The following is a 14,077-nucleotide window of genomic DNA, read 5'->3' as shown; positions in this document are numbered from 1 at the left end:
TTCTTCCAGTACATCTTTTTGACTCCCAGAAAACATTGATTGTTTTCTGTATTCACTTTGTTTCGCGATATCTGTCTTCTGGTCGACCAGGGACAACTTGAATTTGCGTCTGCATTGAATAAGATTTCGCTCTTTGTTTCGTGAAGCAAACCTGTGCATTATGTACCTCTTATCATGCTGATGGCTAAGAAGTTCAAAATGAATTACGGTTTATGGATCGTGAGCAAGAATAAAGTGATCCACTTGCGAACAGATGTCACCACGCCCTATTCCTACATCGGGCCTGAACGATCCATTGGCAGAGTCTGCAGACAGGAAATGTCTAAGTGACTAGTCCTTTGTTCAGTTTGATTTGATACCAATGGTAGTGCTTATTTTGGTGCAGAAATGTGTCAACTTCTCTGACGTTAGAGTCAAAATTTAATTCACATCTACTCATAAGGGTCTTCTCATATCGGAACATGCTGACATGAAAACAACTAACTCTGATAGCAAAGGTTTTTTTCATTAAACTGGGAGTATGTTTAACTAAACAATTCAGACAGCCAGGATGAATAATTGGCATTTGGTTCTTCAAGCTGAGCTCTCCACACCAACTGCTCCAACGAAGGCCGTGGATAAGATCCCCATCGATTATTTTGGTCAATTTTAACCTCAACAACAACCTATTGTTCTGAACAATGCTACACCACAAGCAGAGGTCTAAGTCTGATTTTCATCGTGAATTTTCAATTTCAGTTCCTAATGCACAGTTTCTAACGAATGTGGACAGCAGAAGACCGTAAACATTCCATTTCTAATATTTCCAGAAAATTCTACTCCGCTGATATCGCCTTGCCTTTTCACATCGCAAGCCAGGAACCTGGATCAGTCGAGTTCCTTTCCACACATGGAGTTGTTTTTTTTTCTAATTCATTGACTGCTGATGTAAAAGATTATTGGCCTTGAGAGTCAGCTGTAAATTAGGTCGAACTTTCTCAGCTTGACTTTCAACTGATCCTAAAAAAAAATCATCACCTGCAGGTAAATGTGTTGCATTGCTTCTTGTTTTACTCAATTCCACACACCCCCCACCCCAAACATCCAAATTTCACGATAATTCGACAAATGTGTTGAAACTGATTTGTGTTGGAAGTTGGTGGCTTTTTGTGTATCGACATATAATTTATTCAATTAGATGACTGGGTCAGTCTTGAAACTACTTCGGATTCTTCACAGTTGAAAATTTACTTTCGATTGAATGCAAAGCTCAAGCTCCACGAAATCCAAATCCTGCAAAACAATTAATGACTTTTAAGAGATTCGGCACTGTGAACAGGATTTGAACCTGCGCAGGGAGACCCCATTGGATTTCAAATCCACCGCCTTAACCTCTCGGCCATCACAGCTGCGGGAATTTGGTCAATTTTAATGGTAAAACAACTGAATTCATTTGTTGGAAGAACAAATTGTCAAGACCCAAAGATTTCGCCAACTCCTTTGCAGAGACCCTGACGAACGCTACCTTCGCAGATTGACAGGCTTTCACCGCAAACTAGATTCTGACACAGCTGAAATTGTGTGAATGATTCTTCGTCGAATTATAGAGTCACGGATGTACACCACGAAGACAGGGTCATTGTCCCACTGCGTCCGATCGATTTTGACTCAATTGCTCATCATCTGGTGCCAAATTAGATGTGTTGTTGTGTTTTAATATTCATTGACATACGGTATTAGAAAAATTGATGCTAAGTCCATAAACACTAGCTACATTCGTAAAAAAAAATCATAATTAGGAAGAATGCAGAACCAATTTACAGGAATGGATCCAGCAACTAATCCGTATGTTCTGACATTAGGTAATGAACTTGTGAGCACAAGAGAGGAAGATTAACCGAAGATTTGGAACTTGAAATCGTCTTGACGGAATTATTTGCAAAGTTCTTGCGGTAGTTCTAGAGTCATCAAGTCCTTGAACAATGCAACACGGAAATTGGCCATTCTTTCCAACATGACCATGGTGGACAGTTACCCTAAATTAATAGGTCCCATTTGCCAACATTTGGCCCACATCCCTCTAAACCTTGTTACTCATATATCCATCCAGATGCCATTAAATGTTACACTTGTACCAGTCTCCAACAATTTCTCTGGCAGCTCATTCTGGACGCATCTGAAAAAGTTGCCCCTGACGTCCCTTTTAATTCCTTACCCATTAATTTTAAACCGATGTTTTCTAAATTTTGACTTCCTCACCAGCCGAAAAACACCTTGACGAGTCAACCTATCCATGTCCCTCATGATTAATAAATAGCAACGATTTGACTTTATCATACTTGTCAGGAGGGAAATGTGTGGAGATTATTTGTCGATGGTTTGAAGTAGAAAGTCTAATGTACAGATTTTTAGAAATGCACCTTGGAGAAGTTTTTAACAAGTCATTGAAGTCTAGTAGCAGTTGGAGAAGTATGTTGTGAAAGCTGCAGAAGGATTTCAGGGCACGACAACGAAGCATTATTTCCAATGTATGGTGGCTCAGTTCGACCGCACTTGGACTACAGTATGAGGAATTATAATCCTCAATTTAGGAAAGATACTAATGCCATATCAGGAATACCACGAATAGTGATTAGCCTTGATATCATGGATGAACGTTAGTCCTCTGAATTGAAATTTTTTTAACAGTTTCAAAACAAGAGAGGTAATCTCATTGAGAGTTGCAAAATATTTGAAGAGATAAACAGGGTGGTGCAATTAAATTTTGTTCCCTCATTGGTGAATCTAGAAGCAGGAGAGGACAATTTTAAAATGAAGCACTGTGATTTATGACCAGGATGAGAACTATTGATTTTTGTCTTAGCCTTGAGGAGTCTCGCTATTCAGCACTACAGTGAGACTTGGATATTTGGTCTTTGAATGCATCACTATCAGCCTGACCCGCCGACACTTACTGCATCACTATAGACCTGACCCCTCACACTTCCCACCTTAATATCAGCGTGAACCCCTCAAACTTACTGCATCACTATCCATCTGGCGCCCTCACACTTACTGCGCCACTTTCATTTCGAGACCCTCATTTTGACTGCGTCACAGTCGGCCTGACTGCCAAACACTTACTTTGTCACTATCAGTCACGCCCTTACACTTCCTATGTTACTATCACCCTGACTCCTTACACTTACTGTGTCACTATCAGCCTGACTCCATCACATTTATTGTGTCAGTATCAGACTGACGCCTCACTCTTATCTTGTCACTAAAACACTGTCCCGTCACATTGACTGTGTCACTATCAGGCTGACACCCTCACACTTACTGCTTCACTATCGCAATGCCCCTCTCTCACTTATGACGTCATTTACACCCTGACACCCCAGACTTGCTGCGGCACTATCACACTGAGGGCCTTACACTTAGTGTCACTGTCATCCTGACCCCTTACACTTACTGCGTCACTATCACACTGGTATCTCACACCCACGGTGTCACTATCATCCTGAACCGCTTACACCTATTGCGTCACTATCACTTTGACCCCAAACACACTAACTGCATCAATATCAGCCTGACTATCTCACACATACTGCGCCACTACCAGGCTGACTCCCTCACATATACTGCGTCACTATCAGACTTACCCACTCATGCTGACTGTGTCACTATCACCCTGAATCCCCACTCTTACTGGGTCAAGATCATTGTTCCCCCATATACTTACAGCGTAACTATCATCCTGACAACGTCACACTTACTGCGTCTTGATCAGCCTGATCCCCTCAAACGTAATGCGTCACTATCAGCTTCAACTCTCACATTTCCTGCGTCACTTCTGACACTACCCCTGCACACTTACTACATCCCTATCCGCCTTAGCCCTTCGCATTTACTTCATCACTATCAGCCTGAGACACTCACACTTACAGCTTTACTACAACCTGGCCCTGTGAGTGCATCTATATCACTGTTACCCTGACCCCTTGCCCATACTGCGTCACTATAAGCCTGGCCCCTCAAATGTTCTGATTCACTATCACACTGCCATTTCACACTCACTGCGTCACTATCACCCTGACCCCTCACAATTACTGCATCACTACAACCTGACCCCCTGAAAGCATCTGCGTCACTGTCACCCTGACCCCATCACACTTGCCATGTCACCATCACAATGACACATTCACACAGTCTGCTTCAGTGTCATCATGACACCTCACACTTACTGCATCACTACCATCCTCCCTCTCATACTGACCTGTCACTATCATCCAGAGCCACTCACACTTATTGCGTTCCTGTCACTCTGCTCCCAACACACTCACTGCGTCACTATCACCCTGACACTCGCACACTTCCCGCATCACTATCAGCCTGACCCCTCACAATTTCACCTTATCTATCAGTCTGACTCCTCACATTTCCTGCATCACTGTCACCCTGTCACTTAACACTTACTGGCCAGTATTAGCCTGACGACCTCAACTTACTGCATCAATAACAGCCTAAACACTCACACTAACTCCGTCATCATCTCGCTGACCCCCTCACACTCACTGCGTCACTATCACCCTGTCCCCTTTCACTTCCTGCATTAGGATCACTCTGACTCACGGACACTTACTGCATCACGATCAGCCTGACCCCTCACACATACTGTGACACTATCAGACTGACCCCTCACACTTACCGCATCCCTAACAGCCAGACATCCCTAACAGCCTGACCCCACCACACCTGCTGCGTCTCTATCAGCCTGACCCCTCACACCTACTGCTTCACTATCAGACTGACCCCTCACACTTTCCGCATCCCTAACAGCCTGACATCTCACACTTACTGCGTCACTATTCCCCTAACACCTCACTTTTATTGGCCACGATCAGCCTGACGGTCTCAACTTACTGTGTCACTTCCAGCCTGAACGCACACACTTACTCCCTCACTATCACCCTGACTGTCTCACACTCACAGCGTCAGTCTCTTCCTGACCCCATCACACTTACTGCGTCACTATCACCATGGCCCCTTCCACCTTATGCGTCAGGATCAGCCTGACACAGTAACACTTACTGCATCACTATCAGCCTGATCTCCTTGCAATTACTGCGTCACTATCAGCCTGACCACTCACTCTTATTGCGTCACTGTCACACTGACCCCTCACACGAAGTGTTTCACTTTCACCTTGACCACTTCACACTTACTGCATCACTATCACTCTGACCCCCCTCACTGCGTAACTATCGGACTGATCCACTCACACAGTCTGCGTCACTACCACGCTGACACCTCACCCTCATTGTGTCACTATCATCTTCACTCCATCACACTTATTGAGTCACTGTCAGCCTGATCCCCTGTAATGGAAAATTATCATTTATTGTGAAATCTGTGAAACCATGGTTGAAACAAAGAAGTATGGACCTAACTTTGCAAAAAGACAGAAAAAATGTAAAGTTCAAACTAATTTACAGCTGACTCTCAAGGCCAATAATCTATTATATCAGCAGTCAATGAATTCGAAAAAGCAACTCCATGTGTGGAAAGGAACTCGACTGATCCAGGTTCCTGGCTTGAGGTGTGATAAGGCAAGGCAATACATAGTATAAAGGGAATATATGAAAACCGTCAGGCGTCCATTTCATGAGGCGTCTTGCAAATGTGTCGGGTCCACTCTGCAAATTTCAAAAATAAACTTTTTATTTGCTCTTGGTCGCATTTGCGTCGAGTCGATTGAAATTCCACGGCAGTAAACTAGGGGGCTCGCCTGGGACCCTGCGACTGGTAAGATTTTGAAGATTCCCAGGAGGTGTACGCGCCACTGCCTTGAATGTCTTTCACTACATCTCCAGCGCTGAATTGGCCCCTTTGCGTGAGAGGAGTGGGGTAAGTGGATCGCCCCAGAGTCGCGTTCCGAATCGAATAGGGTCAAGGTAAAAGTTGTGGCTAAAGTAATCCGACATAGAGACTCGTTCGAAGAGAATAAATGAAGCAGGAAGAGGGACCAGTGATCTCTCGCGCGGTATTCGAGTAAAACTCAAGGGAAAGGATTGCCGTCTCTCGAGAGTTTAAGAGGTAGCAAGATTAACGGTGGTTTGAGACTTGGAGCCACCATGGGCAGCGTTGGAGTCGCCAAAGCTGTACCAGTTACGTGGGTTCTTGTTTTGTGAAAACCAAGGCAATGAGACGTCGCGCCCAATGAGAGGGGACCTCCTGAGGTAAAAGCAAGTTATATTGGCAAAGAGAAGATTATGGTATCGTGTGTGTGTGTGAGAGAGAGAGAGAGAGATAGACAGATATACAGACAGAGAGACAGAGAGAGAGAGATGAACACTTTTCCAATATCCATGAAAATCGGCTCCAGCAAGAGCGAACAAAAAGAGGGTCGACAGACAACTCAGAATGGTCAAGAAAAAATAGAATATATGCTAAATAATTATGGCCCAGTTTCTGTAAAGCAGTTAAAAATGTAAATCAAGGAATTTGTTTTTCTGGAGGAAGGAAGTTTTAGTAACATGCAGTTGCAAATGTTGAGGTCACCGTTGGAGGAGAGAGAGAGAAGGAGAAACGGAAGGGTAAAATAGAACCTGTGAATTGGAGTGCTTATAACATGTTGAAGGCTGAGCCTGATTTAAGGGAAAGAAAATCTCGAATAAAAGATAGATCAAGTACAGGTACAAACACCAGCGCACATGCACACACACACACGGAAAACAACCTAATGAAGCTGTACAGTGTCTTAAGACTGGATCAGATCCTGACCTTAATGGGTGCCCTCGAAGAGCTACAGCCCCCTGCGAGATCCACTTCGTGAAGATTCCAAGTCAACGGTCGCCGCCTCAGGTTCTGCTGAATCACCAATAGCATATCGTACCCACAATCAATTGAAAAGAATCCCTAAAGAAGTCGAGACAATGTCCCAGTACCTTAAGCACCTCACGAAAGTCGATTACGTCTATTGTGGACTGATACTACCCAAGGACATAACGACGGCAGAGATCACACCGTTTGAGGCACACCAACGGAATGAAGTACGAAACAACAAAATAGGTAACAATACACGTGTATTACCTGGGACACGGGAAAGCTGAATTAGATAGAACAAGACATAATACATGCTGAAAAATTGCTGGCTCAAGAGAACCATAACCGGAAATTAAAGATGGAACAGCAATTACATAAACCTCAGCTTATTATGATGCAAATGGTCGTTCAGCCGTTGGAGGGAGGAACTGCGGGAAAAGAGAGAGGCACAGGTGGAGTTCGCAAAAGAGGAAGGGATCGCGGAAGTGCGCTTGCAGAGATAGATCTGGCTGGTGCTTTGTTTGCGGAGCAATGGGCCACTGGTCGAGACAGCGCCCGCACAGACAGCCTCAATCGGTCCTGGAGGCTGGACAGCATGGTGACTGACAGGGGACGACTGAGGTTGAGGTGGGCACGCCACAAGGTATAGGTAAACCTCTTTCCTTTATAGTTGGCAACGAAGAATCCCTTATGCTAATCACTTCTACTAACCTAACGGGCACTGAGATGTGTCCCAACACTATATTGAACATTGAGATTGCGAAGTGTGGACAATATGTTCAATATAACAATGGTGCGTATATGTCGATGCCTAACTCTATGTTATATGTGGCAGGTACACCAGTTACCTTTTTGGTAGATATATGGCCAGCACATTCACTCCTCAAATCAAGACAGTTCAGAGAGTTGACGGCAATAAAGACAAGTGGAATGTTCCTGAACTCAATGGAGGCATCAGGCGTCGTGATATGAGAGAGTTGTACCGCACCCCTATTGTGTGAAATCAGTAATGTGCATACATTCTAATTCTCAATTTTGTTAGCGGAATTCTGTCCTTTACATTTGATGGCTCGGGATCTCATAGTGAGACTGGGGTTGTATTTGCTCAGTACTCCGACGGGCTTGCAGGCAATTCAAAGGGAAAATTCACAAGTGTAAACTGTAAAATTCTACTCACGACCCCTGGTGTATATCTATGAGTGGCGAATAAGCCAGAGAGCAATGAGTTCAGTGAGCAATTCACTCGCCCTGGAAGCAGGTAAGCATGTTAATCCTATTAACACCGATTTTCTTTTTGTGGGAATATGCTGCACTGCACAGCACACATACGCCACGATGGCCCTGAGGAACCATAAGAGAAGTATTGGTTCAGGAGATTGGTTAAACCAGGTCAGTTGTTATTGTGCGAATTTTATTGAGGGGATGGCAGATGTACAGTCAGTGTGAACTTATGTAAAGTACCTGTCACGGCAAGTAAACTCTGTATGTTTGATGTGGAAGGTGATGCTCCTCACGTGCCACTGGCGAAGGTATCCAGTGACTGATGGCAGGATTTGGGGCCATGGGTACTAAAGGCTTAAAGAACGAAATGTTGGATGTTCTGGGACGATGTGGGTATGTGGTTCAATGCAGATGTGCGGATATATAGGAAGAAATTAATTTGTTTAACTCAGGCAATAGAACAGTCGAGGTAACCCCCGCGAGCCCTGAAGAGCCTCGAAGGCCTGCATGGCGTTTCCCTAAGACAAACTTCTCAGACCCAAGATTAATAACGGTCCCTACTGAATTATGGTTAAAAGGCAAACATGATGTGGGGCTTATACGAGGTTGTGAACCAATACGAGAAACCATAAAGTCGGAGTATCGTCCTTGCAGGGCACAATACCCGTTAAAACCCAAGGCCATGGACGTAGTTACTCCAGTCTTTCAATCCTTCCCAAAGGTGAGAGAGATAATCCCCTGTGTAAACTCACCGATGAGAACTCCCATTTTTCTGATCAAAAAGGCAAAAATTCCAAGTGAACCGGGAGAATGCAGGTTTGTTCAAGACCTGCAAACAGTCAATAACAGTGTTGTCCCGCGCGCATCAAATGTTCCAAAACCCTATACTGTATTAGTTCAATTTCGACTGGACAGTATATGGTTCCCTGCTGTGGGTTTAGCAAATACATTCTTTAGTGGAACGGTGCATCCAGATAGCCAATTATGGTTCGCTTTTTCATTCAAAGGGAAATCTTATGAGTTCACACGACTTTGTCAATGTTACTGTGAGTCACCCACTATATATAATGAGGCTCTACGCAGGAGTCTGGAGACTTTTCTTTTAACCCCTGGGTCTGCGCTTCTGCAATCTGTCGACAATTGCTTAATAGTAGCACCGACAGACGAACAACGTGAGAAGGATTCCCTTGCATTGCACGAGGGAAGGGCACAAAGCCAGTCTCGCAAAGCTTTGATTTATGCAACAACAGGTGTAGTTCTTCAGTCACTTAATATCTGAACAAGGGAAGGCCATTGGTCAAGACAGAGTGCAAGTAATTCAGCTATTTCCAAGGCCTCACATGAAGAAACAATTGCTATCCTTTTTGGGCATACGCTCCTACTGAAGAACGTTTATCCCACATTACACAAATCTTGAGGCGCCCTGAAGTGACATGGCCCATGGAAAAGGGTAGCAGAACCAAGGTCCGTTGCAATGGATTTCAGCGGCCGAGTTGAATTGAAAAAGACGTTTCAAAGTCCACCTACACTGGGGATTCCGAATCCAAACAAGCCTTCTGTCAAACGGCAGATGAGAAACATGGCTGCCTGACATCTGTGTTGTTGCAGGATCATGGGGGAAAATTCAGACTGGCAGCTTATTTTTCAGCTAAGCCAGACCTCGTAGCTGGGGGATTGTGTAAATGCCTGCGAGCTGTGGTTGCAGCTGAAAAGGCTGTTGCAGTGTCCAGGGATATAATCAGCTATGGCGACTTAAGCTGAAAATGCGTTGCTGGAACAGCGCAGCAGGTCAAGCAACATCCAGGGAACAGGAGAATCGACGTTTCGGGCATAAGCCCTTCGTCAGGATGCTGCCTGACCTGCTGTGCTGTTCCAGCAAAACATTTTCAGCTCTGATCTCCAGCATCTGCAGACCTCACTTTCTCCTATGGCGACTTAACCAAACTCATCGCACATGCAGTATCCTTGCTGCTTTCCGAGCAAACGACAGCACATACGTTGGCAGCTCGTTGACTCAGATACAATACTGTGTTATTGGAGAAGCTTAACATTGCAATAAAACGATGTAACGTCGTTAATGCTGCTAATCCTCTCACTAGAGAAGGAGACGGAGACCCACATGATTGTATCGCTGAAATTAATGAAATGTGCTGCCGAGACAAGACTTGCAGAATTCACCACTTCAGAATCTAAATATGGAGTTTTCTTTGTGGATGGGTCAGCATTCAGGAGCAAGGAGATAGGCCAGAATTTTATCCGGCATGCTGTAGTAACTAACCATGAGGTATTCAAAGCGGGATCACTCGTTTCTCAACTGTCAGCGCAAGCGGCGGAGCTGATTGCCTTGACTGAGGCATGTAAATCGGCTAAGGGAAACATAGCGAATATTTAACCGAGAGCAGGTATGCATTCGGAGTTGCACATGATTTTGGAACCCTGTGGAAATACAGGGACTTCTTGACCTTCACCGGAAAGCCCATCACACACCGTGATCAGATTTCTGACCTCTTGGAAGCGGTCCTATTCCCTAAATCAATTGCTGTGTGTAAATATGATGCCCACATGAAAAATAACGATTCAGTTTCTCAAGGAAACGCAAGGGCACACTCAGCGGCAAGGACGGCAGCCCAGCAGCCGGTAAATGATCAGTTTGACATGGGAATGACAAAAATCCTTACCCCAACAGCAGACGTACGGGAGTCACAGTCAAAGTCCAGGCTTGAAGACACGTTTGAGTGGGAAAAAACAGAGTGCAGTTTGAGGTAAGGGGTACGGTGTGGCTCCAATGTTAAACCTTTTCTACCACGATCATTATTTCCATTCTATGCCAAACTGACACACGGTAAGGAACATGTGTCAAAAGTGGGGAGATATGGCAGCATTTCAGCACAGTGGCACACTGAGTGATTTACTCATTACTTCCAAAAATATTGTGAACGATGTATTATCTGTGCCACAATAATGTGGGGAGGGGAATACAGATGAGTCATGTAGCACTTCCGAAACCCAAAAACCAATTTTAACATTTACAACTGGATGTTACCGAACTAACACCCTGCGAAGGAAAAAAGGTATTGTCTGGTAATAGTTGATAAATTTTCCAAATGGGTGCAAGCGTTCCCCACGGCAAAACAGAATGCCAGATCCGTAACCAAAGCTTTCCTAACTGAAATACTTCCGAGATGGAGCATCCCTGAGAGGCTTAGTAGTCCCAAGGTTTGCGAAGCTTTATAGCTCCGGTTGAGGTTCAGGGTGTAGGTTTGCTCGCTGAGCTGTACGTTTGTTATCCACACGTTTCATTACCTGGCTGGGTAACATCATCAGTGGCGACCTCCAAGAGAAGTGAAGATGTTGTCTCCTGCTTTCTATTTATATGTTTGTCCTGGATGGGGTTCCTGGGGTTCGTGGTGATGTCATTTCCTATTCGTTTCTGAGGGGTTGACAGATGGTAAACCGATTTATGTGTTTGTTTATGGCGTTGTGTTTGGAGTGTGAGGCCTCTCGGAATTCTCTGGTGTGTCTGCATATACAGTAAACCGACAAACACTGACCAAATACTTATCTACACCAGCAACCAAACCAACACGCAAAAAGGAAGCTGTATCAGAACACTATTCCAACGAACCACCACACATTTCAATACAGACAAATTTCGGAAAACAGAGGAGAACCACCTATACAACGTAGTCAAGAAGAATGGATACTTCAAAAATACAGTCCACAGATTCCTCAGGAACAAACCACGACAAGTAGACCTAACACAGCCAGAAACCCTATCGACCTTTCCATACATCAATGAAGTCTCGGAAGTGGCAGCCAGACTACTAAGACCTCTCGGAATCCACAAACAGTCTCAAACAAAACTAACAAATTTAAAAGACCCAGTACAACCCATGGACAAAATCAACGTCATATACAAAATTCCATGCAAGGACTGCTACAAACACTACATAGGACAAACAGGAAGAAAGTTAGCCACCAGGATACAGAACACCAGCTAGCCACAAAAAGACACGACCCTCTCTCCCTCGTAGCCCTTTACACGGATGAAAGAAAAACACCATTTCGTCTGGGACAACACATCTATCCTGGGACAGGCTAAGCAAAGACATGCCAGAGAATTCTTTGAGACCTAGCACTCCAACCACAACGCCATAAAAAAGACATATATCTAGATAGTATCGATCAACCCCTCAGAAAACGAATAGGAAATGGCATCACCACAAAACCCAGGAACCCCATCCTGGACAAACATATAACTAGAAAGCAGGAGATAACAGCTTCTCTTCACTTGGAGTTCGTTACTGATGATGTTACCTAGAACAAAGAAGATAGAAAAATACAGCGCAGTACAGGCCCTTTGGCCCTCGATGTTGCGCTGATCCAAGCCCACCTAAACTACACTAGCCCACTAACCTCCATATGCCAGGTAATGAAACGTCTGGATGTCAAACCTACAGCTCAGCGAGCAAACCTACACTCTAGGCTTAGTAGTGACAGTGGGACACCATTTTTCCATAATGCCCGACAGCAGATTAGTGAGTATTTGGGAATAAACATGAGATAACACTGTGCCTACCACCAAACGAGCGGTAGGGCAGCGGAAAAAGAAAATTCTACTTTAAAAAATAAATTGACAAAATGCTGTGAGGAACTAGGGATGGCATGGACAAAGGCACTTCCAGTTGTGCTAATGTGTATGAGATCTAGGAGGAGAGGGAGAGCTCATCTTAGCCCGTTTGAGATTTTATTTGGTAGGCCCCAAAAACAGGAATTATCCCGAGATGTAAGGGAAGCCAAATAACAGGCCACTGTGAGGATGAGATGTTGTGTTACTGCATGAAACTCTTCTGTCCCAAATACAGAATCAAGTGAAGACAGCACTACCCCAATCAGCAGAAGGGAAGATGTACTATCTATAACCTGGAGCCTGAATAGTGGCGAAAGACTTCAGGAGGGAAAACAGGAAGGCAAAGAGGTGGCTAGGAACGTTGCAAGTACGCCTTTCAGCACAGACAGCTGTTAAGATCGCCGGAACAGCCACATGGATACACGCCAGCCATTACAAACTTGCAGCTGGGACTGAGAATACATCGCACAACACCAAAACCAATTTAGAGCAGGTATTTATTAGAAGACTTAAGCAAATGTGGGACTGCCTCAGTTCAAACTGTTGGCAAGCGCCCTGGTAGGACTATTCATAAGGGCAGGGGCGTCTGGGATGCCGCAGCTGACGGTAATCTTAACTGATAGGACGAAGTGGATCTTTGCATGCGACCCATAGCCGTTCAGTAACAAGGACGACTATAAATTCGATAATTAAGATTTATGCAGGGATCCATGGTGCGCCGGTGACTGGCACTTAGTAGTAGCCACCACGGCAAAAGGGGCACCTGACATGGGAAATACATATTCTATGATCATAGTAAGACTCAGAAGAGCAACGAGGGAGTCTCGTGGTGTGGAATAGATAGATCCTTCTCCGACATCAGTAGACAGGTGAATATAGTGGAGCAGTCGCCCCACCCCCGCCCTCCGAGATGCAGTGCAGAATGTATTACAGATCATAGGAGCAATGGGGCATGGCAACCAATCGTACAAGATCATGGACCTAACCCCAAGCCGGGAAAAGGTCATTAATGACACACCCGAACCCGAAGGGAGACGGCCGTAGCGAGAGAGCGAATTTGACGCAGGAGGGGAATTTGCCTGCAGGAGATAAATGGCGTAAATGCGACGCCAGTAGGTTGGGAGCTGCGAAGAGTCATTGCTAGATGTGAAGGGATCAGAGCCTGTGCTTTGGTCATAAGACAAAACGAGAGATTAGACGTTGGCTACACTTGTTGGATGTTTGCACACAGCTCAAAGATAGACTGCCCAGCAAATTACTGAGAGCCTGTCGAGAAATGCCAGCTGTCTGCTTCCACGGGAGGTGACTTGCCTGACCCTGATAGTGGGGGGCAATTTGGGCAAATCTCGTCTCACCACCCGAACTCCAGGATAACTACAGCCCCACGCCTGACACGCTACCGACCACAGCATTCCAGACAGTGGATTGCAGGGGAGAAAC

General features: G+C 45.0%; 1 non-coding gene across 1 annotated transcript; it reads right to left on the bottom strand.

The window, feature by feature from the left end:
• Window positions 1–1,306: 1,306 nt before the first annotated feature.
• Window positions 1,307–1,388, bottom strand: trnas-uga (transfer RNA serine (anticodon UGA)). Its single transcript has one exon. It is a non-coding gene; the product is annotated as a tRNA-Ser (tRNA).
• Window positions 1,389–14,077: the final 12,689 nt, after the last annotated feature.

Source organism: Chiloscyllium plagiosum, unplaced genomic scaffold (genome assembly GCF_037043375.1).
Source record: "Chiloscyllium plagiosum isolate Xiang-an unplaced genomic scaffold, Cpla_swu_hap1 HiC_scaffold_13, whole genome shotgun sequence".
Classification (NCBI taxonomy): Eukaryota; Metazoa; Chordata; class Chondrichthyes; order Orectolobiformes; family Hemiscylliidae; genus Chiloscyllium; species Chiloscyllium plagiosum.
Note: the sequence above shows the minus strand (reverse complement) of the source record. Positions and strands in the feature narration are given on the sequence as shown.